At 38.0% G+C, this 25,585-nt stretch overlaps 1 long non-coding RNA gene across 1 annotated transcript; it reads left to right on the top strand.

The window, feature by feature from the left end:
* Positions 1-3,220: 3,220 nt before the first annotated feature.
* On the top strand, positions 3,221-3,490 carry LOC125250559. The gene is made up of 2 exons (XR_007180811.1): positions 3,221-3,298; positions 3,383-3,490. It is a non-coding gene; the product is annotated as an uncharacterized LOC125250559 (long non-coding RNA).
* Positions 3,491-25,585: the final 22,095 nt, after the last annotated feature.

The raw sequence follows: 25,585 nt of genomic DNA, 5'->3' as shown, positions 1-25,585 counted from the left end.
ACCAGAGGAAAGCTGCTGTCTGATCTTGGCAGGCCTTGCAGGTGGAACCAAGGACCTGCCTTCCTGTCTCAGTCCTTTGAACTGTGGCCAACTAGCCCTGCTATAGAGCAATCTGATGACCCCATAGAGCTGCGTAAGCCCAGTTTCTGTGGTTCTGTGTCCATCAGTCCAGGCCCCTCTATCCCTGACCCTAGTCAATTTGTCACCTTCCAAAATCTCCTTGACTACATGGCTGCATCCCTTCATGGGGCGGCAAAACCTCCATCAGCAGAGAACTACCATGATGCAAAGATAGCCATTCTAAGACAAGCCCAATTGGAGTCCTTCAAGGATGATTTAGTCTGCCTTGAAACCCAAAAGCCTCTTCTACCTTCAAGCCGTTTACTCTCCCTTGCCCCAGAGTTAGACCCAGCATCAGGGCTCATCCGGGTAGGTGGAAGGTTACGTCGGAGTAGTGATCTACTTCCTGATGCCATTCATCCGGTTGTCTTGGACCCTGCCCATCCTATCACAAAACTTATAATTAAGAGCTATGATGACCACCTACAACATCCTGGTTGAGAAAGGCTTTTTGCGGAGTTGAGGAGGCAGTACTGGATCCTTAGGGGCCGTGAGGCAGTCCGAAAACATCAGCATAGATGTCCTAAGTGCCAACAGTTCCGTGCACATCCAATTATTCCCCAAATGACAGATCTTCCTCTGGTTCGCCTTCGCTTTCACAAACCTCCGTTCTTTTCCACTGGGATGGATTGCTTCGGGCCCTACACAGTAAGGATAGGCAGACGAGCTGAGAAAAGGTGGGGAATAATTTTCAAATGTCTAACGACTAGGTGCGTGCATCTTGATCTACTCAGTCACATGAATACGGATTCCTTCTTAATGGCACTCAGGCGCTTTATTGCTCGCAGAGGTAAACCATTTGAACTACTCTCTGATAGAGGTACCAACTTCATTGGAGGCAGGAAAGGGCTTCTAGATGCCTATCATTCCCTAACCCCTGACCTTCAGGCAGCTCTAGCCAAGCAAAGGATTTCCTTCAAATTCAATCCTCCACACGCACCTCATTTTGGTGGAACCTGGGAGTGTGAAATACGCTCCATCAAAATTGCCCTGGAGACCACCCTAGGTGCTCAAGTTGTCAATGAGGAGGTACTACGCACAGTCATGATTGAAATTGAAGGCATTCTAAATTCTAAGCCCTTAGGCTACGTATCATCTGACATTGCTGATCCTGACCCTGTGACCCCTAACTTGCTGTTGATGGGGCGGCATGATGCTTCTCTTCCTCTGATAACCTATCCAGACTCTGAGCTGTATAGTCGCCGTCAATGGCGGCATAGTCAAATCCTCTCTGACCATTTTTGGGCCCATTTCCTCAGAAATTACCTCCCTTCTCTTCAGTCCAGACAGAAATGGCGCACAGACAATCCTAACCTGCAACCTAACACTGTTGTGCTAATTGTGGATCCTCAACTTCCCCGATCCCAATGGTCAGTGGGTAAAATCACCTCCCTCCATCCCAGCACAGATGGCCGTTGTAGGGTTGCTGATGTCCAAGTCAAGGACAGGACATACACAAGACCAGTTGCCCACCTTATCCCTCTCCCAGCCCTACCTGATACCCCCTGAGTTGTCAAATTTGCTGTACAAATTTGGGGGCGGCTGTTGAGGAGTTTTGTTGCAGCCTCAAAATAAGTGCCACACCCCTTTAGCATACTAATTTCCCTATTAGCCCTAAGCTCCACCCAACCAATCAAGTCAATTAGGACTCCCCTCAGGCTTTATTAGCTGCACCTGTGCCCACAGCTTCCCATTTCTGTTGTATGTGGTTGTTCCGTGCAGGGGACTGACTTTTACTCCTTTTTGATTTCCTGCGTGTGTGTGTAACTGACAATGTAAGTGCTTTTTTTGATACTTAGAGTTTTGATTTGACATAAGTTTGCCCTAAGTATGCATTTCAAGTTTGTTTTCCTGCTTAGGCATGTGCTTAGTTAGCTTATTGTGAGTAGGTAGCCTCATTTCTTGTTTATATGACTGTGGAAGATTTGTACTTGCTTTGTAACTGATTTGTTTATTATTTAAACCTAAAAACTCTGTATTTCTGTTTCAATTTGTAGAAACCACATGCTCATGCTTGTATGCAGACACATGCACCTATAGATACAATACTCTTGGATGTGCAATAAATACCTGTGAACCTGAGTGACTAGACTGGACCTGTTCTTAACGACAGCCCCACTGGCTTCAAGCTAGCTACCTGAACATTCCTCCTCCTTACTCCTTTTCAATGCCTGTATTTAGTTTATTATGCCTGAATTTATTCAGTTGAATTGTGCCAACACAAATTAGCTTATGTCCAAACTTGATGCCTCATATTACTGCATTTTTATTTTTTAGCATTATTATTATAGCAAAAATACAGAGATGACATGTTTATGATATACAACAACAGTATACAAAATGTATTAACAATGTTCACTGTTTCCAAAGTAGCCTACACATGATAAAATTTGAGTTCCTCAAATTATTGTCACAAGGGAAACAGATACTATGTTATATTTTGTTCCTTATATAAAATAAAAATGAATAAATGTATATGGATACAATTATATGTTGTCATTATTGCCGCCTTTAATATTTTTCACATGCAAAATGCAAGGGTGCAATATAACATTCTTAACAAAATTAATGTGTAATTTCAAAGGGCACTAATGAAATCAATCAATCAGAAAAAGTGTTTGGAGGCAACAAGGTATTTTTCATGCGCAACAATCAGATGTAGTGTTATTGTGAAACATGTATGCTTGAAAGAAAACTCTTGTTTGTAGAGCCCTGATGATGGCAAAAGGTGTCTCAGTTTCACACTGGGTTTGTGAAAGCCTGCCTCACCCACTTCAGAGGGACACTATTTCATGTGGCGTGTTTGCTTTGAAGGTGTGATAGCATTATATAAAAATATTAAATGTCCATTGAAATGGTACAATACTTTAAAGTTAATTTGTCTTATTACTTCAGTTTGCAGAACACATTCTGCAAAATTCTACAATAAACTTCTCCAGTGAGCCACAAGACATAACACGGTCCAGAATGGAGATTGCTTTAACACTGCTACACCAATCTGGTATGACTTTAAACTTATGAATACCATTGATGTGCTTTTTGGTGTGCACCTTCACTAGTGTTGTACCTCCATAGATGACCTACAGTAAGTGAACTGTGCCACTTTTGTGGAGAGGCAGAAACATTTGAAGACACTGGAGGAGAGACTGAAACATTTGAAGACTCTGAAGTTCTTTGGGTAAGAGCATTTTTGGTTTGTAGTGCAAGTCAAGTAATATGAATGGACCATTGCTTTAAAACTGTTTGTTTCTTATGTTGACAGATTGCTTGTGACTACTGCGGGCGGTGGTTCCACTTAAAATGTGTGGGCAATCCATCTACAGAGAAAGAATACAAATGTGTTTCTTGCAATAAATGACTCAGTTATGAAGCCTTTGTTTTTGGAGGGTTTTTTTCTCAATTTTCACTTTGGGTAAACTCTTTTCTTTTATAAAATTTGCCATTTAAAATCACCTGTGAACTCCTTGTGGTTCAAATAGGCATGCAATGGAGGCTTCTGTACTAACCAAAGCCTTAATAAACATGGCATTAAAATCTGTAGTGCATTTTAAATTGGAAAAGGAATAAAGATTTGAAAAAAAAAAAAAAAAAATTGCTTAAAAAAAAAATACCACCTTCGAGGGGAAAAATAGTTTTTGAACCTTTTGGGTTCCCATGCTTGTGAAAAGGGGAACACAGATTCTGAACAATCAAATTTGCAATAATGCTAAACGGTAATATGAGGCATAAAGTTTGGACATAAGCTAATTTGTGTTGGCACAATTCAACTTTATAAATTCAGGCATAATACATAAACTATGAACAAGTCCAAGATTAATTTAATTCACAGAAATAAAACTGGACTGAATCATTTTATTATGCTACAGTGCAAGACATTTAAACGTAGCGTCAAATATATGTCCTCCTTCGCTTTCCGTCCATCCAGCGGTGTTTCATGGCGCATGCGCAGTCAGCAGGGGGAACACACATTCCAAAGGGAACAGAATCGACTGCAACACCGGCACCTGAGCTGAGCCTGCATGAGCGGCACTAGATTGTCGCGGTTGTCGGGTGAGACGACGGAAAGGTGATAAAGACCCTGTTAAGGCTCCGGTATACTTCAAACGAACTTCTTTTTCGTTCTTCGTTTAGGAGTAAAACGAAGTTCGAAATGCGTGACCAGCGATATACTGTAAACGAACATCTGACGCCGCCCACACTGCTGAGATCGACGGTTAGATGAATATGTAAATATGTGCCGTGCACTTTCTTCTCAGTAACAAAATAAACACAACAAAAATGAGAAAACATCAAGCATTTATTACAGAAAGCGTAAGAAAAGCGTCTGATCATAACAGCATGGGAATGTTAGCACGAGCTCTGCAAATTAGCACTCCAGTCACGTCACGTCTTCATATATCACTTTATTCAATGGATTGCTTAAAATCAAGCAGTTTTACAGTATCAAACATGAAAAACAGTGTTAGTGCTTCATTTTTTTTACAAGCACAACTTCATTTTGTACTATAAAGCGGCTATCCAGTGTGTTCATGTTTTCACCCGCGGAGATCTTACCTCGACAAACTCAACAGATCAAATGAGTCAGAGACGCGGTCCACGCGAGTGAAGGCGGAGCCTCAGCGCACATCTCCTATTACGTTATTATCGTCACCGACCAATCTGGAACGAACTTTTCCTGAAAGTTCGCTTTGGCAAGCCGTTTCGAACTTCCAAAAAAATTTCTGTGCACGTCCTTGCTGACGCGAATTTTATTGGTATGAAATCACGCTGAAGAAGTCTCATTCAGAACACATCGCGATATTTGGCATCAGTTCACGTGTGCCAGATGTTGGTAAGTAGCCTAGTCGTAAATACGCTGTTCTAATGTTTGATGTCTTTTCTGTTTGCCGATATTAATCAGATTAACGTTAGCTCCCTCATGTTCAGTCACTGCATTATATCTGTCACCTCCGCTGAGGTTTTGCTTTTCATTGCTTTCTAAATTAATGCTAAACTAGGGTGATTAAACACTGTCACGTGACGTGCAATAGACCTTCAATCAGTTAATCATATTCATATCAGGTTCAAAGTAGTACAAGTGTAGTTTCAAAATGGTATTTGTAGTAGAAGCACGGTAAAAACAACACTCACCATGCTTTTACCACAGTATTGGTAGTTTTAATGTGATATTTGTTGTAAATACAGAGTAACCACAACACTTACCATGCTTTTAATGCCTAATAATGTAAAATCCAAAAATTGTAAGGTCAATCAGTACTTTTTTCCTATATATATAATCCTATATATTATAAATAATGATATTTTCTTTTCTCGTTTCATCTGAAAAGACCTAAAGGGCCTTTCGGAAATGAACGGAGGAGACAGAAAGCTGCAATGGCAAATATTTGCAATGGTATGTATGTGTTGGTTTTAACCCTTTATCAAACATTTTATCAAGCATTTGTTAAATAGTCTCAAAGTCTTAAATTAAAATTAAAGTCAATTCCTGTACATATTTATCACCATAATTGTAAATCAGTTGTGCCCCTTCTTGGACAGTCGGACGTCCCACACATGTCAGAAAGTTTATATTAATTCCATTGAATTCTTTAAAATGATTACAGATTGGGCCCAAAATGTTCCAATGATACATGATGTCTCTCCGCACCTCATAACCTACCTCTGTTTGCAAGTGTGGAAATGATCATTTGACTTGTCACATGACATCAGATATTCAATTATTTTGTCATAATCAGTTACACTGCTGATAATGTCCTGCTTGCATGTGAAACATGTTATTTTTTTAAATATAAATATAGCTTGCTATTAAAGACATACTTTTAATCATGGAAATGCCCACGCATCAGTGAACTTATTACATAAATGCATTTAACATTTAATTGTGCAACACTCCTTACAGAAGGAAATCCAACAGTTATGTATGAACTAACAACATCATCATCAAGTGCTGTGCTGGGCACAATGGGCAACAAGTGTCCTCCAACATATCCAATCTGTGGCCACGTTCTCCACATCTTCCCATGGGACACCGGCATTCTTCCTTGTCTTCATGAAACATCTGTCTCCACGTCTTCCTTGGTCTTCCCTGTCCCCTGCATTCTCCTGGTGGTGTCCACTTCATATCTGTCTTTGGGTGTTGTTGTTTGGTCATGCTGAGGATGTGTCCAGGGAGGTGCACCCTTTGCTCTGTCACAGTTTTTAAAAGTCTTCATGTGGACTCCTCCTTATGATCTCCTTGAAACGTGCAGAACCAATATTGAAAATAGTAATTTATCTTTTTCCGTATTGTTGCCTTTATCAAAGAAGCATCAGTGCTCATCCGGAGTTTTGGTAAAAGACATATTCATTGCCATCCACTAGTTCTAGTCATGCAGTGACTTCATGATGCGATAGTCAAATATATATTTCTGCATGTGTGTATAGCAGGTGTTTGTCCGAACAATTGAAGATCGAGAGTGTTCAGGAAAACCCTTGAAAACAATCATTATTCATGTAATTCTGTTTGGTGCTGATAGAGTATTACAGAAATAACACATTGACATACTGGACATTATTCTGTGAGTTTGTTACCTTTACATTTAGATGGACTTGAAAATGTCTTGCATTTTGCTTCATTAAACCTTTTATTACAGTGGTCACTATAGTAAATGTCCACTTTAACTACATCTATGGTTATGGTATCATTATATCACTACCTGGATAATGTAAATGTAACATACCCTTGAATGTATTTTATAGAAGCATTTTATTGCTGAAAATATTTAACATTTATAATATGCATTAACTATTTGAATTTGCCTTTCATTTAGTTACAGTAAAAGTAATAATCACAAGGATATTGTATTAAAGTTGAGAATGTAAAATGTTATTTTTTCCCCCTATTTTTTTAAAGGGAAGAAACATATTTTCACATTAAATTTTATCTCATCTCTTGGTTTGTAAAAATAATACTTCATTATATCGATTTTTTTAGTTATGTTTCACTATAATAGATTGCCTCTGTAACTGGATACATTTTTTTCTCACAATTAACTGATTTTTATACTGTTGTGCAGTTTGGGGACTACATTTGTTTTTGGCATTAAATATTGGAATATGATTACAAAATTGAGTGCATTTCATTATGCTTTTGTTATATTTATTTTAATTCCAAGAGTTCAAATGGTGGAGAATGGTATAAATAAGTGATTAAATGTATACCTTTAATATACTACACATCTACTGTAAATGTTAGAAGCACTTTAGTAGATGCAATTTTATCTCTTTCAAATATAGGTGCTGGTCATATAATTAGAATATCGTGAAAAAGTTCATTTTTTTATTGTAAATTATTTTTAAAAATGAAACTTTCATATATTCTAGATTCCCTACATGTAAAGTAAAACATTTCAAAAGTTTTTTTTATTTTTTATTTTGATGATTAGAGCATACAGCTCATGAAAGTCCAAAATCCAGTATCTCAAAATATTAGAATATTTCCTAAGATCAATCAAAAAATGGATTTTCAAAACAGAAAAGTTCAAGTTCTTTAAAGTATGTTCATTTGTACTTGGTCAGCAGCACATATTACAGCAAATGACTTGCTCCTAGCACAAATTACAGCATCAGTGAAGTGTGGCATGGAAGTGATCAGCCTGTGGCACTGCTGAGGCACTATTGAGCCTTCAGATAATCTGTATATTGTTGAATCAACTGTTTCTAATCTTTCTCTTGAAAATATCCCATATATTCAGGGGTCAGGCATGTTGGCTGGCCAATAAAACACAGTAATATCATGGTCAGCAAACCACTTGGAAGTGGTTTTTGCACTATGGGTAGGTGCTAAAGTCCTGCTGGAAAAGGAAATCAGCATCTCCATAAAGCTTGTCAGCAGATGGAAGCATAAAGTGCTCCAAAATCTCCTGGAAGATGCTGCATTGACTTTGCACTTGATAAAACACAATGGACCAACACCAACAGACGTCACGGCCCCCCAAATCATTACTGACTTCAGAAACTTCCCACTAGACTTCAAGGAGCTTGGATTCTGTGCCTCTCCAGTCTTCCTTCAGACTCTGGGACCATGATTTCAACATGAAATGCAAAATTTACTTTTATCTGAAAAGAGGACTTTCGACCACTGTTCACTGTTCAGTTCTTTTTCTCCTTAGCCCAGGTAAGATGCTTCTGACGCTGTTTCTGTTTCAGAAGTGGCTTGGTAGTCCTTTTCCTGAAGATGTCTGAGTGTGGTGACTCTTGATGCGCTGACTCCGGCTTCATTCGACTCATTGTGAAGCTCTCCCAAGTGTTTGAATCGGCTTTACTTGACAGTATTCTCAAGCTTGTGGTCATCCCTGTTGCTTGTGCACCTTTGCCTACCCAATTTCTTCCTTCCAGTCAACTTTGCATTTAATGTGACTTACGCTCTTTGTGGAGGCTGTCAATGATTGTCTCCTGGACCATTGCCAAGTCAGCAGTCTTCCCCATTAGTGTGGTTTCAAAGAACAAGAGATATACGGAATTTATACTGTAGGGATGGTCATTTAATGAAACTCAAATGTAAATATTCTAATATTTTGGACTTTCATGAGCTGTACGCTCTAATCAACAATTTTTTTTAAAAAAACTTTTGAAATGTTTTACTTTACATGTAGGGAATCTAGAATATATGAAAGTTTCATTTTTTAAAATAATTTACAATAAAAAAAAATGAACTTTTTTACGATATTCTAATTATATGACCAGCACCTGTATATGTATGCATCAGTTTAACTACACAAAGGAGTCTTTCATTTTAAAATGTTATTTTTATTATATTTAATTAGATTAATTACATATTTAAGGAATCTTTCCCTTTAGCCGGAACCAGAGACATATAGAGAGAATGGCTCTGGCCGGAACCGAAGGAGAGCTGTCGTCATTTACCATAAATGGACAAGTAAGTGTGATGCCTCTGTTCAGCTGGGTTGTCATTGGCTGTGACTTTATCGCAGAACTCACTGTGATAAAGTCACAGTGAGTTTTAACCCATATAAAACGGCGCTTTATCTTACAAAGTTTGTTTTAGTGTGAATATTACGTTACATACATTAAGTTAACTATAAAGTGTTTCTATGTCGTGAGAAATTACTCTTATACCGAGATCCCAACCCTAACCCTAGCATCTCTGCCCATTTCAATTAACTACAGCGCCATGTTTCCCGTGCATTGATAGAATGACAGAGACTTATGGGTAATGTAGTTTAAAACGTTTAGTAATTAAATGATAAATGTTAAAATAATAAGATCTTTAATGGACAACTCGATATCTAAATATGTTTATTGTGCAAACATTTATTACATATATGAGGGACAGGCTGAAATTTTATATTTTACTGTGAGCACTATTAAAAAACCTTTATGCCAGCTTCCCATGTATGTCTGAAAACTGTGCCCAACATTATTTAGTAATTATAGCATAAGCAGTTGTCCTGATGATTTTCTCTTTGATACGCTAACCAGACTTTGAGTTACAGCCATTTGAAATGTGCATTTTGTTTGCTCTTCCAGGGGCCGTTACTGGCCCCCTGGGGGTGGAAAGGCATTAAAATCTACACAGATGTATTCTCCTCATCATGGATAACAAATTTTGTTGAATCACATTTAAATATTGGAGTATTTTATCATTTCCCCCTTTTCCATTCTAACATCATGTTTGTATAGACCTTATTTACCAGAGAAACAAGCGCGCCGCCATCTTTATAAAATTGTCTTTGAACTTCCGTTTTGCGGTAGCTCTGTACATTTCTATGGCATCGCTGTCAAAGAATAATTAGTTGGTTAAGTGGATTTACTTGTTGTAGAGTTAATGAAAGTTATCATGAGCATTGTTATGTTTAAAGCAGATGTCTTAACAAATGTCAGTAGATCGGGAAGAGTTTAAAACGAGCAGTTCATTCATAAATGTAATATCGCTGTGGAAATGCAAACCGGAAGTCAAAAGACAACGAGCGCAACGCTGAAAAGGGGCGGGGCTACATAAGGTCTATAGATTTTGATGGGTGTTGTGAGACCATCTGATGAAATATGGAAATATTTGAAAGAAAATGTTGTAATATAATAATAATAATAACTGATTAATTGAATAATTGTTGATTATTTCTTTGCTTTTTGTTGTATGAACTTCAATAAATATAATGGATGAACCCACAACAACTTGCCATTATCCAGTTGCCAGTGTTGGCAGTAAACAAAAAACTATTTATATTTACACTTCACTATTACTGTTACACAAGGATAATGCACTATTCAGTAAAATAAGAAAGAAACGGTGCCAAAATTTCATCTTCACCTCCTCACATGCCTGACATCAGTAATGTCCATGCTTTCCTTTTGAATGCAATAGTATGTACTAGAATGATCAACATTACATTACATTACGCATTTGGCAGACGCTTTTATCCAAAGCGACTTACATTGCATTATACTATACGTTTTTTTTTTTTTTTGTATCTGAGTATGTGCAATCCCTGGGATCGAACCCATGACCTTTGGCATTGCTAGTGCCACGCTCTAACCACTGAGCTACAGGAAAGCTGTAGCTCAAACATGGATCATCTTCAGCTTTGCTTGAAGTGTTTGTAGCAGTTTAGCCCACTGCAGCCTCTCCTAATTCACATTCCTTCCCTTCATTTCTCTGGAAACTGGCATACTTGTCACAACATGAAAGAATATGCAACTTTTGGTGCATTGTTGTCCCAAATATCATTAATCAGATCCAAAATATTTATGTAATATATACTCATGTATTTATAAGTAAAACAATCATGGTAATTATATGTAGTTTTTTTCAACTATGAAATAAACATATTAAACATATCTAAGCTCATAAGAGCTTAGTACAATTGTATTTACTGTACCAAACACCACATTCACACTATATTCACCATACTTTATCAAGTCTAATCCCAAATTTTTCCCAGAGATGATATATATGAATTTGTATGGTATTTGTAAGGATATTAAACAATCAATGTCATTTGTTTAAAAACAAATATTGAAAAGTCCATGAAAAATGGGGTTTTATGTCTGGTCACAAAAGTGACCGGTGGTCGAACACAGGAAGTCTAGGTCTATGGTGTCAATGCATTAGATAGATAGACAGACAGACAGACAGACAGATAGATAGATAGATAGATAGATAGATAGATAGATAGATAGATAGATAGATAGATAGACAGACAGACAGACAGACAGACAGATAGATAGATAGATAGATAGGCAGATAGATAGATAGATAGATAGATAGATAGACAATACAGACAAACAAAGATAGATAGATAGATAGACAATACAGACAAACAAAGATAGATAGCCAAGACAGACAGACATAGATAGATAGACAGACAGACAGACAGACAGACAGACAGACAGATAGATAGATAGATAGATAGATAGATAGATAGATAGACAGACAGACAGACAGACAGACAGATAGATAGATAGATAGATAGATAGACAGACAGACAGACAGACAGACAGACAGATAGATAGATAGATAGATAGATAGATAGATAGATAGACAATACAGACAAACAAAGATAGATAGATAGATAGCCAAGACAGACAGACATAGATAGATAGATAGATAGGCAGACAGATAGATAGATAGATAGATAGATAGATAGTCAGACAGATAGATAGATAGACAGACAGATAGATAGACAGATAGATAGATAGTCAGACAGACAGATAGACAGATAGATAGATAGATAGATAGTCAGATATATAGATAGATAGACAGACAGATAGATAGATAGTCAGATATATAGATAGATAGATAGATAGTCAGTTTATGAGTTTAGATAGATAGATAGATGAGTTTAGATAGATATAGTTTGATAGATAGATGAGTTTGAATAAGTTTCAATGGAGTAGAAATAGTACATAGAATGGCACTTGAGTCTAATTGAGTTTTTGAGTCTAATGGACTTCCATAGTTTAAATTTGAATTTTGTCAGTTGGAATTTGAAAGTCTTTGAACATTCCGTCAATGAAAGTCAATGGGATTTTTCAGAGTTTTGATCGTCATTTTTAGGAAAACCGTAAGTCCGATCAGTTAGAAAAGATATAGCACACTAAGTGACAATTTCTCTGGGTCATATTTTCATAATAAAACATCAGAAAATGTTCTAATGCAGGATTTCGTTAGAGAGAGAATTACTGTTGCCCTCTATGTGCTCCTTTTTTGGAGAACCTTTGAAATAACAAAATTATGACATGCCCAATGTGTTTTAGAATACAGTTGACTAGGGCACGTTTCTTCAACAGCACATCAGAAATTGCACTAATAGTCCGGTTTGGCGAGCATGGGGTAGAGACGTCTTTATCCACCGCCCGATTTTCTTTAACTTATTGAACCTACCTAATTGCTTATTTTTATGTGAAACTCCCTTGAGACACCTTGAGAGGTCTGCGCTATTATTTTGTCCCGTTATGCCACCCAAATTCAGTAAATTAACTGAAAAAACAACGGAGTCGGAGGCTGTTGCCTCTGCAGCTATTAGCCGAGCCGACATAACAGCCTTGCTAGCCGAACACAGGACAGCTCTAGTTGCAGAATTGAAAGCAACTTTTTTTGACGAAGTGAATGGGAAACTGGATGGACTTCAGAAGGCATCGGATAGCCATGATGAACGTTTGACATCGCTGGAGGATGATGCCGAAACTCTCCATCAGCGTCTTGCCAAAGTGGAGGCTAACTGTGTGACGCTACAGGCCTGTAATGAAAAGCTTAAAACTAAGCTAGCGGACATGGAGGGGAGAAACAGGCGGAATAACGTGCGCATTGTGGGTCTACCAGAAGGGATTGAAGGTCCTCAACCATCTAAATTCTTCTCACGGCTGTTACAGGATGTTTTTGGGCAAGATACTTTCCCCTCCCCGCCAGAGTTGGATCGTGCACATCGCGGCCTGACCCCCAAACCTGGTCCCGGGGAGAGGCCGCGGCCTGTTATCATTTGTTTTCACCGGTATCAAAATAAAGATCTGCTGATCCGGGAGGCCAGGAAAGAGAGGCGAATTGAAGTACTTGGACCAGCCGTTCCGGATATACGAAGACTACATCCCTGAAGTGGTTGCCCAGAGAAAGGTGTACAAATCGGTGATGTTGGACTTATACAAGATGGGACTGAGACCGTCGCTGTTGTACCCGGCGCGACTCCGCATCACCAAAACAGATGGTACCCGCTCCATGTTCGGCTCTGTGGCCGAGGCTGAAAAGTTTGTGAAGGACTTCAAGACGGACTGAACAGGTTGTTTTGTAGCGGGTGAAGTATGGGACAATTTTAACTGGAAGAAGTTTTAACAGTTGTGTATCGTTTACTATGCTAACCGCTGCCGCATTACAGCCATGTTATTGACGTGTTTATAATCACAAATATGCATGACGGGTGGGTGGTTTTTTTTTTTTTTTTTTTTTTTTTGTGTCTCTTTGTGTGGTAGGTTTCATCTCCTTTTATTCTAATTTTTTTATTATGGGGTTCTGTGGAGTTTAGTTATAAGTAGTTTATGGAAGTTCTGCAATTGGATAGGGTAGGTGTGCTGTTTGTTCTGGCAGCTGGTGTCACCTGGGGGTTCAGGGGTTTTTTGGGAGGGTTTTTGTGCATCGTTGTGAATGTTAACAGACAAATTCTTTTTTTTGAACTTTGTCTCAGGAATTTCAGCCAGGATATTATTGTTATTACAATCTTTTTTTAATTTTTTTTTTTTTTACTCACCTTATTTAATTATGTGTAATGCAAGTTAATAATGAAACTTTCCTATTTTCTTAAAATACATATTACCCTTTAATGGCTTGCTCACTTGATATTATCACCTGGAATGTTAAAGGCCTTAACTATCCAGTCAAAAGGAAGAAGGCTCTTACGCACTTGAAAAATATGGGTGCAGGAATAGCATTTATTCAAGAAACGCATCTTAAAACCTTGGATATTGCCCGTTTGAAATGTGGATGGGTGGGGCAGCTTTTTCACTCAACTTTTCAGGGTAAAGCGAGAGGTGTTGCAATTTTGATAAACAAAAGTGTTCGCTTTACTCCTTCTTCAAGTTTGGCTGACCCCAATGGTAGATATATCATAGTCACTGGTTTACTTTATAATCTTAATGTTATATTAGCCAATATATATGCTCCAAACTGTGATGATCCACACTTTTTTGCATGAGTTCTCGGACGGATACCTTGTTTAAATTCACACATGCTCATCTTGGGGGGGGGACTTTAATCTTTGTCTAGATCCCGGGATGGATAGGTCATCTGTTAGGCCTGGTTAAATCCACTTCCTATTTACAGTCATTCCTCTCCACCTATGGTATTTCAGATATTTGGCGTTTTTTGCACCCACAGGATAAACAATATTCTTTCTTTTCAAATGCTCATCAATCTTATAGCAGAATTGATTATTTTTTTACGGACAATAAACTGACCACCAATATTCAGTCATGTGATTATCAACCCATCGTGATATCTGACCACGCACCTCTTTTATTAAAACTAAGCATACCTGGTGTTTTCCCTACCAGGCGGCTCTGGAGATTTAACTCTCTTCTTTTAAGTGATGACACTTTTACAAAATTTATCTCTGACAAAATTTCGTTGTTTCTAGAACTCAATTTGACATCAGATGTTCCTATTTCATTGGTTTGGGAAGCTCTTAAGGCATACCTTAGAGGTCAGGTGATCTCCTTTATGGCTAAAAAGAAACGGGACTCTGTCTCTAAACAAAAACAATTAGAAAGACAAATTGCCGATCTGGATAATAGAAACTCTCAGAATCCCTCTCAAAATCTGTATAAAGAGCGTTTGAGGCTTGCCGCAGAATATGACTTGCTTACTTCGCATTCTATAGAATATTTATTGTTAAAAAACCGGAGTAGCATGTATGAGCATGGAGACAAGGCAGGCGAGCTTCTGGCAAGGCAGTTGAAAGGTGCAAGAGCGAAGCAAACCATTAATGGAGTGACATCTGGGAATGGTGAGGTTGTTACTGACCAGCAGCAGATAAATGATGCTTTTCGGAGCTATTACAACAATTTGTATAGCTCTAATAATACCTGTAATCCTAATCTTCTCTCTGACTTTTTTAGAGGCCTACATATGCCAACTTTGTCTTTCGATGAGGTCTCAGCCTTGGATGCACCTATACAGCAGCAGGAGATCTTGGCAGCAATTAAATCTTTACAGTCCCGCAAGTCACCAGGCCCAGATGGTTTGCCGAATGAGTTTTATTTAACGTTCTCTGATAAAGTAACCCCTATCTTGGCCACATTGTACACAGACTCTCTTAACAGAGGGGCTCTTCCGGATAGTCTAAACCAGGCTTGCATTACCTTGCTCCCAAAAAAGGATAAAAACCCCTTAGATTGTGGATCTTACAGGCCAATTTCACTTTTGAATAGTGACTATAAAATTTTGGCCAAAGTCTTGGCCTGCCGCTTAGAGGGAGTTCTGCCCAACATTGTATCTCGTGACCAAACAGGATTTGTTAAAAATCGGCGCTCTTTTTTTAGTATACGTCGTTTACTTAACATCATGTATACTCCTAGTGTAACTGAGTCTGAATGCCTTCTCTCTATGGATACAGAGAAGGCGTTCGATAGAGTGGAATGGGAGTACCTTTTTGAGGCCTTGCGTAGATTCGGGTTCGGCAGTTCCTTTTTATCCTGGGTGAGGCTTTTGTATGCTTGCCCTTCAGCTATGGTGCTCACCAACAACACTTATTCAAAACCGTTCAGTTTATACCGCGGCACTCGTCAGGGTTGTCCCCTCAGCCCCCTCCTTTTTGTGTTAGCAATTGAGCCATTAGCCATAGCTATAAGAAGTAATCAGTCTATTCGCGGCATCTTGAGGTGGGGCACTGAGCACAAATTATCTCTTTATGCCGATGATCTCCTGCTGTTTGTCTCTAGGGCTGAAACGACTATCCCTCATATTATGGATCTTCTGACTAAATTTGGGGAGGTGTCAGGTTATAAACTAAACGTGCACAAGAGTGAATTACTCCCACTTAACCTAACTGATTCTGTTTTAGCCAAAATTACCGTACCTTTTAAGATTGCTAAGTATAGTTTTGTTTATCTTGGTATTACCGTTACAAGGAAATTTTGTGACCTTTTCAAAGAAAATTTCACTAAACTGCAATTGAAAAGTCAACAGGAATTGTCTAAATGGTCACCTCTTTTCCTCTCACTAGTCGGGAGAGTGAATGTGGTCAAAATGTCTATACTACCTAAATACTTATATTTATTTCAAAGTCTTCCTGTGTACATCCCCAATGTTTATTTTAAGAAGCTTGATTCTGTAATTTCATCATTTATTTGGAATGGCAAAACGGCACGTTTGCGTAAAGAACATTTGCAGAAATTGAAACAAGACGTCTGGCTCTTCCAAATTTTCGCTATTATTACTGGGCTGCCAATCTGTGTTGTTTGTCCTTCTGGGTGCATTACTCGGACAACAGTGGGCCTGCATGGGTGGAAATGGAGAGGCTCTCTTCTGACTCCCTGTCGCTGCCGGCTGTAATTGGTGCATCAATTCCGCTAGCTAAAAACCTGACAATTAGCAATCCTATTGTTCAAAATTCTATTAAAATATGTGTTCAGTTTCGAAAACACTTTGGTCTTTTAAGGATGTCTGTTAACTCCAATGGCATCTAATAACTTTTTTCCACCATCAATGCTGGATGCTGCGTTTCATGGGTGGCAGCGGCAGGGACTGAAATTTTTTAATGATTTATTTCTGGACAACAAATTTGCATCCTTTCAGCAGTTGTCTGATAAATACAATCTACCAGCTTCTAATTTTTTTAGATATCTACAGGTCCGGCACTTTATTTCAGGTTCCATCCCGGGGTTCCCTGACAAGCCTCCTAATAACGTGATGGATGATGTGATGATCTTTAACCCCACCAAAAAAAAGGCTATTTCCACAATTCTTGGCTTGATTTCACGTTTAGACTCCCCTTCTATGTTTGCTATTAAGAAATCCTGGGAGCAGGATCTACAAATTAGCATCAGTGAATCAGATTGGGATGACGTTTTGAGGAAGATTCATTCATCTTCAATATGTGCGAAACACTGTCTTATTCAGTTTAAAGTGGTTCATCGGGTACATCTTCATAAATCGAAACTAGCTAAGATTTATCCTCAACTTGACCCTACCTGTGATCGGTGTAAAACAGCAGAGGCCACTCTAATACACATGTTCTGGTATTGTCCTAAACTACAACAATTTTTGGGAGGTATCTGTGAAGCACTGACTTGTGTACTTGGAGTCAAAATAACACTGAATCCATTACTATTTCTTTTTGGGGTCAATACTGAGGGTTTAGCATTACCTGCTGGGGGTCTGAGGCTCATAGTTTTTTCAACTTTGTTGGCTCGACGCTTGATCCTTTTGAAGTGGAAGGATGCTGCCCCACCCACGGTGTCACATTGGATCAAAGATGTGTTGTTCCATCTAAAACTGGAGAGGATTAGATTTGTCTTGAGGGGTTCAGAAAAGAAATTTAATCAGGTTTGGAGGCCTTTCTTAAACTTTTTTGATCAACCATCTACAAAGGTGAAAAAGTAACTTAGTTTTGTATAGTATATTCTGGCTGACTTTATTACTGTGGGTCTGTTCTTTTTGTTTATTTGTATTTTTGTCTGTGTGTGATTGACAGCGGGCGCAGGGGATTGTGCTTTTTGTGGGAGGGTATTGTTTTGTTTTTGTATGTATAAATTTAAAATTCAATAAATATATTAAACACTAGAAATTGCGGTAATACAAGATTTCATGCGAAAGTTAAATAATGTATATATCTCTTTAATCTTTTACAGTAATGGATAAATTCCAAGAAAGATCTAAAATGACAAAACCATTAGTACATCACAGCTGCAAACAATATTTGCTTTTTCCATTCATACAGGGTATGTTGAAAAAGACATTGAGTAAGGCATAGAGCTACTCTGCCTGAAAAGAACTCTGCCTGAATTAGTCACATGCATCATTTATTGAAACAAACAATACATTTTTACAGAACTATATATTTTACCGTTCAATGTTAACTGCTGTCTGAAGCATGCCATTTTTGGTGCAACTGTTCCTTTAAAAAAATACAACCAATAGCACTGAGGGGGAAGGGTTAACAACCACACAACATTTTTAAGGTGGAACGGATAGTTCGGCGAATAAGGAGCTGGAGTCAGCCTCGTCAGATAAACATCAAATTTTCATTTTTGGGTGATCCCTTTAATAACATTCAAGTGGTTTGGGGTTAACTTGGGTAACCACTGAAAAGTCATTAAAACTTTAAAGTGCAGGTAGGATCATAGGACCTTCAGACTTCAGCGCAATGTCACACAAACATAGCCAAGTCCTCCTAAAAAGTAAAACTGCCAAGTTCGTTTGAGGTTTAATGCTTAGCAGTAGTAGATTCAGTAAGGTTCGAAGACCATTTTTAAACAACCTGTTCCACCATTATAATTATTGTGCTCTACATGTTGTAGTATTACAAGTGAACTCTTTATGTTTGACCACATCCAAATTATGAGATTTAGTGTGTTTTATAAGGTGTGCTATATAATTTAAAAATTATTCAATAACCAATACAGACACATTGAAGGTATAAGGTGTACTTGTCACGGGTTGCACTGAGACTAGAAGGTAAGATCCAGTTGCAGTATTTAATAGGGAAATCCAAAATCATAATCCAGCCAGGCAAGAGTCAAAACCATATAAACAGTCCACACATGAAACATAAAACCAAAACAGAGAAGCAGGAATACCAAAGTGCATGTAACTTAGATTTAAGACTTGACAACAAAAGCAGAAACAAACTCAGTATAAACAGACAGACACTAATAACATAACTCAAGACAGCTGGGTGCAATGAAGTGATAAGAAGTCCAGGAAGTGGGTTATGGGGAATGAAGTTCAAAGTGGTGAGGTAATAGTCTGGGTTGGAGTGCCCTCTGGTGGCTAACTAGGGCACTCCAACTGGTGATCATGACAGTACTTTGTTCATAATGGTTCTTTTAAAGTTCTTTTAAAGCAAATCATTCCCAAAATAAATAAATCCATAAAATAAAGAAGCGACTATTTCCAGGCATTACAGTAATAAATAAATTTAAATAATGTCATTTATTTATTTATTTATTTTTGATGGAAGGTGTGTCGATGAAGAGACTCATAGAATACAGTGATGGTAGAAATTAAACATCTAGAGTAAATACTACTACATTAAAAAAATGTACTTTAAGGTCAGATAAATATTTTCCAACTTGTTTTGGAGTGCTGTGACCCTCCTTTCAAAAGATATTGAACTGGAAGTGTGTGCCATTGAAGAACAGCATTATAACATAGTCATGGCAGAAACTGAACTTCTACAGTAAATACTACTACATTCAACACTTGGAGTATTTAGGCTGAGAGAAATATTTTGCAACTTGTTTTGTAGTGCTGTGAGCCTCTCAGAAGATATTGAACTGGAAGTGTGTGTCATTGAACAGCATTAAAACACAGTGATGGTACAATTTTGATATATGAGGCACAAATTAACCATCTTGAAGAAAGTTTTACCACTAGTTTTTGAAGTGTTCACCCAAAATAAACATCTTGTTTGCTGTCATAGTTTCTGAGTACTTGTCAATAATCTGACGGATTCAGTACCACAGAGAGATTTCTGCAGGACACTAAACATCAATTGTGAATTGTGAGTGAGAGCTTAATGTTAAAAGAATATATCATACAACAGGAAAACATAGACAGTTTAGACATTATTTTTATTCAGCACCTGAAGAACACAGCAAGACATGGACTGTAGTATGTTCTGTAGGGTCCAGATCTGGATGTTTTGGGTTCATTCCAACGCTGAATAACCCAAGGTGCTACATGTACTTCGTCACTGTCTGCTACGCTGCAATAAACTTCTGCAATGAACGCTGCAATGAGCTCATCAACATCCTCATCAATTTTTCATACACTATCATAGAAAAAACCAAGATCTTTCTATGTAAAGAACAGTTGAAAACAAAGTTCAAGATTCCTAAGTCCCAAATTCCCAACCAAAAATAACACTAACCAAAAAAAAAAAAAAAAAAATGCAGATCAAATTACACATGTACAAAGGCTTATGGGTACTATCCCCCAATGCAGCATTATTTGGTTATTTCCTTTATTTTGCTGAACATTGGTTTTTGCTGTAGCAAATTATTTTTGAACATAATTATATGAAGTGAAACCAAGATTGTTTCAAGAATCTCAGTTAATCTGTTAAAAAAATTTTTTGAATCTGTCTGTCACTTTAGTCATTGTAAAAAATATTAATCAAAGATTTATCTTTGTAAAATAATTGAATTTTGTACCTGGCAGAAGAGAAATGAACAGGAGCAGCCTAAATGCCATCGTAGAAAATAGAAATGCCTGTTTCTGTGCCAGTGTCTTTCAATAAACCATAGATGAATTTTGATGACCCTTTTATGGGGTTGGGTGGGTGTTGTCCAGTAGGTCTAACTGATGATCAATAAAAGGGGAACAGAACAGTGTAAATGCAACAAAAACTCATGCATAAAACATGCATAAAAACTGCTTTTAAAAAAACCCATTGAAAATGTTTTATACTGAAAGTAGCCTATATCAGATGCAATTAATATGGATGAATGTAAGGAAATTTTTTTTTTAATTCTCCTCAAAATGACTTTCAATATACTAAACAGGGGGATGATGGTGAATGAGCAAATGAAAACCCCCAGCGTCGCTTCAAAATAACTTGATAGCTGTTCAGGAAGTGGTTTTGTCAGGTGTTCCCTGCAGTGACAAATCTCTATCAAAAATCAAAAGAAACCATGAGACTTTGCATTTGTATCTGATTCACAAGTGCAATTTTACTTTAAAAACTGTTTATTAAAAAAAGATAAAACTTACATACTCAAATATTTCAAACACACCATAAATGAACTCGAAAATTGGACATGGTAAATATATTGCTCATTTACATCTGAGAATAACACTGACTTCCTGAACACATGATGTCATATATCACTGAATCACTGAAAGGGTTCAGCTTTGTTGAATAGTCACTTTTATTATGTTTTATTCTGATTTTGGATGTGCAGATTTATACCGGCTGCAGTGGCGGAGCCAGGATTTTTTCATAGGGGTGGCCAGGCAGGGGCCAGCAACCAGTCTGGGGTGGCACAGAAATCTTCATTATTTCAACATAAAAATTAGTCTGATTATAATGTACTGGACTGTGCCTACAACACAACTGAATACAGTTAGTTTTTAGCCTACTTAATTGTAATTGAGATCATGGAATGCTGAGTGAATTTGACCCTTTTTTTTTTCTTCTTTTTTTTAATCATTCCTCACTTGCAGGAATATTAATAAAGGGGTTCACACTATAGCTAAATTTAAACTTGTTCAGTCACTTCTGGTTCTCAGAACCCCCAATAGCTTGTTCTTCATTGTTGCATCTCCATGGATGAGACAGATAACTACATACTGTACTTCAAAGATTATTCAACCTTCATTGATTTGTATGTATAATCAATGAACTCTTCAACAATTCTGAGTTTGTCTGTTTCAAAAAGTAACCAAAAAAGTAAACACTAAATGTTTAACGTTCTGTATTGTCAAAATAAATAATTGCAACAGTTCTATCATACTTAAAATTAAACTTATGTAGGCCTACAAAGAAAAAAAATGTGATACATTTTTATTTGTACTTTATAAATTAACGCAAAATTAGCATCTTCTAGTACAAATACACAGTTCTCACATTTATTTAAAAAAATTACATATAAGCTTGTGCCTTATATTGTGATCTCACATAGCAGAATATTTTAGTCCAGAGACATGTGACACATATATAGGCCTACATGCATGCAGTTTTAATGCAGCTTTAATCGCCTTTTTTGTTATTGACTTTGTCATGACTTAATAGACGACAAAACTATGATGTTGCATTTATAGTGAGTACAACGCACCATATTTGCGTGTGATTGAAAAGTGCGCGGTCTTGCAACCCACCAGTTGAGAAACATTTACGTAAGCTATAGCTATATATAATGTTCGCCGTTCACTGTTGTTCTGCTGAAGCTCATTCGGCACCTGTATCATTTCCGCGCGTGTTTGACTTGCTCCTGGCGCTGAGGCGAAGTTGGAGTGCACGTCTGAAAAGTCTCCCATTTTTCGTGGTCTTAAAGAGACGGCTCTGCGTTTAAATAAACGCAATTCTTGTCAACAAAAAAAAAAGGAAACAGAAACAGCAATTGTGAGCGGGGTGGCCAAAGGGATGGCCAAGCTTAGGCCAAGGGTGGCCACGGCCACCCCTGGCCACCCCCTGGCTCCGCCCCTGACCGGCTGACGGTTTATTGACCACATGCAGCATAAATGGTCTTTTTGGTTTCAGATTTTGGAGGTTACCTTTCGAAAGGGAACTCGCTCTGCGTTTGAAACAATATGGTGTCTGAACGATGTCTGAAAGCCAACTATCCAACAACTCCAATCCCTATTGGCTGGCGACAGCCTATGACATAATATGGTGCGACCTGGAAGTATAAAGGAGCGCCTGGAGAAACAGTCAGTATCTCTTCGTCTTTCGGGTCTGTTCTGTCTGATCGTGGCTATATTGAGGGATTTTATATATGCCTTACAAATGTTCAAGAGAGTATGTTCATCCGTGTCCCAGGTTATGAGTTGTATTCTCTCTCAGCTCCCCCGGGGCCGACGAGGGTGAGTTGGATGACGATGACATCCGTGTTTGACATCGCGTTCAGCAGCGAGTGCTCCTCTGGCTGCTAAAGTGTATGCAGGGCTGCTGGTGTTTTTGGGACGCGCTTTTTGGCAGGCTGCAGCTGCCTTGAGGGAGCGTTAAGAAAGGGGCCGCGCGTGGATGGCTAGTTGAGTGGTTCCTTTCTGTCTGTGAACGCTGCAGCTCCCATAAACTTTCCTTTCCTCCCTGATCTCCACGTTTGAGATTGGGAGGACAGGGAAAAACCCTCTAGCCGTTCAGATTTGTATCTAAGCCCAGACAGATGGGGGTAGAAGAAGCGAGAATGAGATGGGCAATCGATTGTAAACACTGTTGCATTTGTAATCGATCCCCCAGCTACATAGGGTGATTTATATCTACCCTCTCCTCTTCTTCTTTCACCTCCTGTGTGTGTGTATATGTACATATATATATGTGTGTTTATACATATGTTTATATGCATGTATACATATATTTTGTAGAAAAGTAGGGGTTTTTTGGGCAAACTATGGTTGATAGGTTGACTAGAATGTTATATTGTGCAGGCCACAAAATGGCCGGCTCTTAGTTGTTTAGAGTAGCTTCTCATCTGCTGTCTCTAGAGTAGTTTGAGTTAGCACTTGCCACTTCAGTTAATATGTATGTTTAGGTCGGCCTTAATCGGCCGCCTGACATTGTTTGATGGTGAGCTTTGCTTGTTGCTGGAATGGTAGGCCCCTCAAGGCCTCCTTTTTAGTTGACTTGCTGGCAGGATGCCTGGAAAGCCATACCACCATCAGCCATGCCCCATTGCTGACGGATAGGCCCTAAACAGGCCTCTCGTGGAGTATGTGGCGTAATATGCATTTCCTTTTAGAAAAAACTAAACCCTTGAATGCATGGCCTGATGGTTGTTATGGTTATGGTAGCCACTTGCTGATGCCACGTGTTTTCTAAGGTAGGCCTACTTCGGCCTCCAGTGTAGCATGTGGAGTTCAGTTATGTACTCCTCTCACTGTGAGAATATATATATATATATATATATATATATATATATATATATATATATAGGCTGCAGCATACCCAAATCAAACCCGAGTTTGCTGGCTTTTTTCACAGAGTTTGCTGTCTTGTAAACATGTTCACGTGTCAGATAATGTCAAACACAAAGCTTACCTCATTCGTGTGCAGCAATGGATAACACAAGGCTTTCATTTATTTATTTTTATTTATTTATTTATTTACGTTTATATGAGAATGTTGTACACCTCCCCATGTTAACAAACTTTCAAGACTATCAAGTTTATAAATGACCAACTTATAAAAACAAATTTATAGCAGTCTTTGTAAAGAAATGCTCACTTTATATGTACTGTAGCTTCGAGACGTTGCTGTGACGCTGTACAAACACTTCCAGCTCATTAGGATATAATTAACCCATAACTGATCCACCCATTACAATCACATATTTTTGGCAGTTTTGACAAAACCAGTGTTAGTTGTGTTCTGAATGATGTACTGTGCATTTACACTATACAATACATACACCGCGTATTAAAATAGCAGAATCGTCTCAAATAGGAAATTTTTTTATACTGCACAGATCTATCCAGTTAGAGAAATTGAGTATTTTAAATGTTTATCAAAAGAGCACAAACATATAAAGCAATGTGTTAAAGACTATTGTATGGCATACTATAATGCTAAATTCCATAGCTTAACAAATGAGTAAAAAATTTAAATATTTTAAAGTAAAGGCTGCAAGAACAGTTAAACAGCAACTTGATTTAAGTTCAAAACATGAAGACAAACTTCATGAAAAAACAGAACAGCTACAGAAGTTTATTTTTGTAGAAATGTGTTACATATAAACTTAAAATACACAGTTGATTGTCATGAAAAGCAATAGGAAGATGTGTAAGAATGTGTGGTGTTAGGGGAAGACCTATAATAGAATATGTAAAAATGTGCAACTGTGAATTCAGTTTACATGTAACACATTTCTACAAAAATAAATGTGCAGTTTAAATAAAAATATTTGGTCCCACTTTGTATTCGGTGTCTTTAAAGGTCCCGTTTTTTAGTGGTTTTTTGAAGCTTTGATTGTGTTTATAGTGTGCAATATAACATGTATTCATGTTTCGCGTGTAAAAAAACACAGTATTTTTCACATAATTTACTTATCTGTATACCGCTGTTTCCACTGTCATAAAAACGGGCTGATGACTTCCTTGTTCTATGAAGTCCCTCCTTCAGAAATACGCAACGAGTTCTGATTGTGCCAGCGGTTCCTGTGTTGTGATTCGACAGCAGCTTAGCGCTCCTTGCCCGGAAAGGTCACGCCTCTTACCATAACGTGGAGATGCACGCGCTCAGTGTTATTGTAAACATGTCTTTAATTTTACCCTATCAATTTGAGCCGGAATCAGACCCGGTGATTGGACTGCGGGATGAAAATAACAGCGTTTCGACGACATGGCGACAAACACACTCTACAAACGCAACTCTTGTGTATTCCTGTGGGCGGAGGTTAGTCAAAAAACTGTTTTAGTGACGTCATTAAAGAAGGAAGTAGAGGGATGTAGTCCAAACTGGCCGTTCGATGTAGGCGACTTCTGTTAAATAAAATATCTCGCTTGGCATTGAACTTTGAGCTTTAAAATTTTACAGATTTTATTTATACTCTAACAACAACATTACACACTAACTAAAGTTTGAAACATGGGATCACAAAG

The sequence above is a fragment of the Megalobrama amblycephala genome, linkage group LG17, assembly GCF_018812025.1.
Source record: "Megalobrama amblycephala isolate DHTTF-2021 linkage group LG17, ASM1881202v1, whole genome shotgun sequence".
Taxonomy (NCBI): domain Eukaryota; kingdom Metazoa; phylum Chordata; class Actinopteri; order Cypriniformes; family Xenocyprididae; genus Megalobrama; species Megalobrama amblycephala.
The sequence above is the reverse complement of the archived record's forward strand: the minus strand, read 5'-3'. Positions and strand labels throughout refer to the sequence as shown.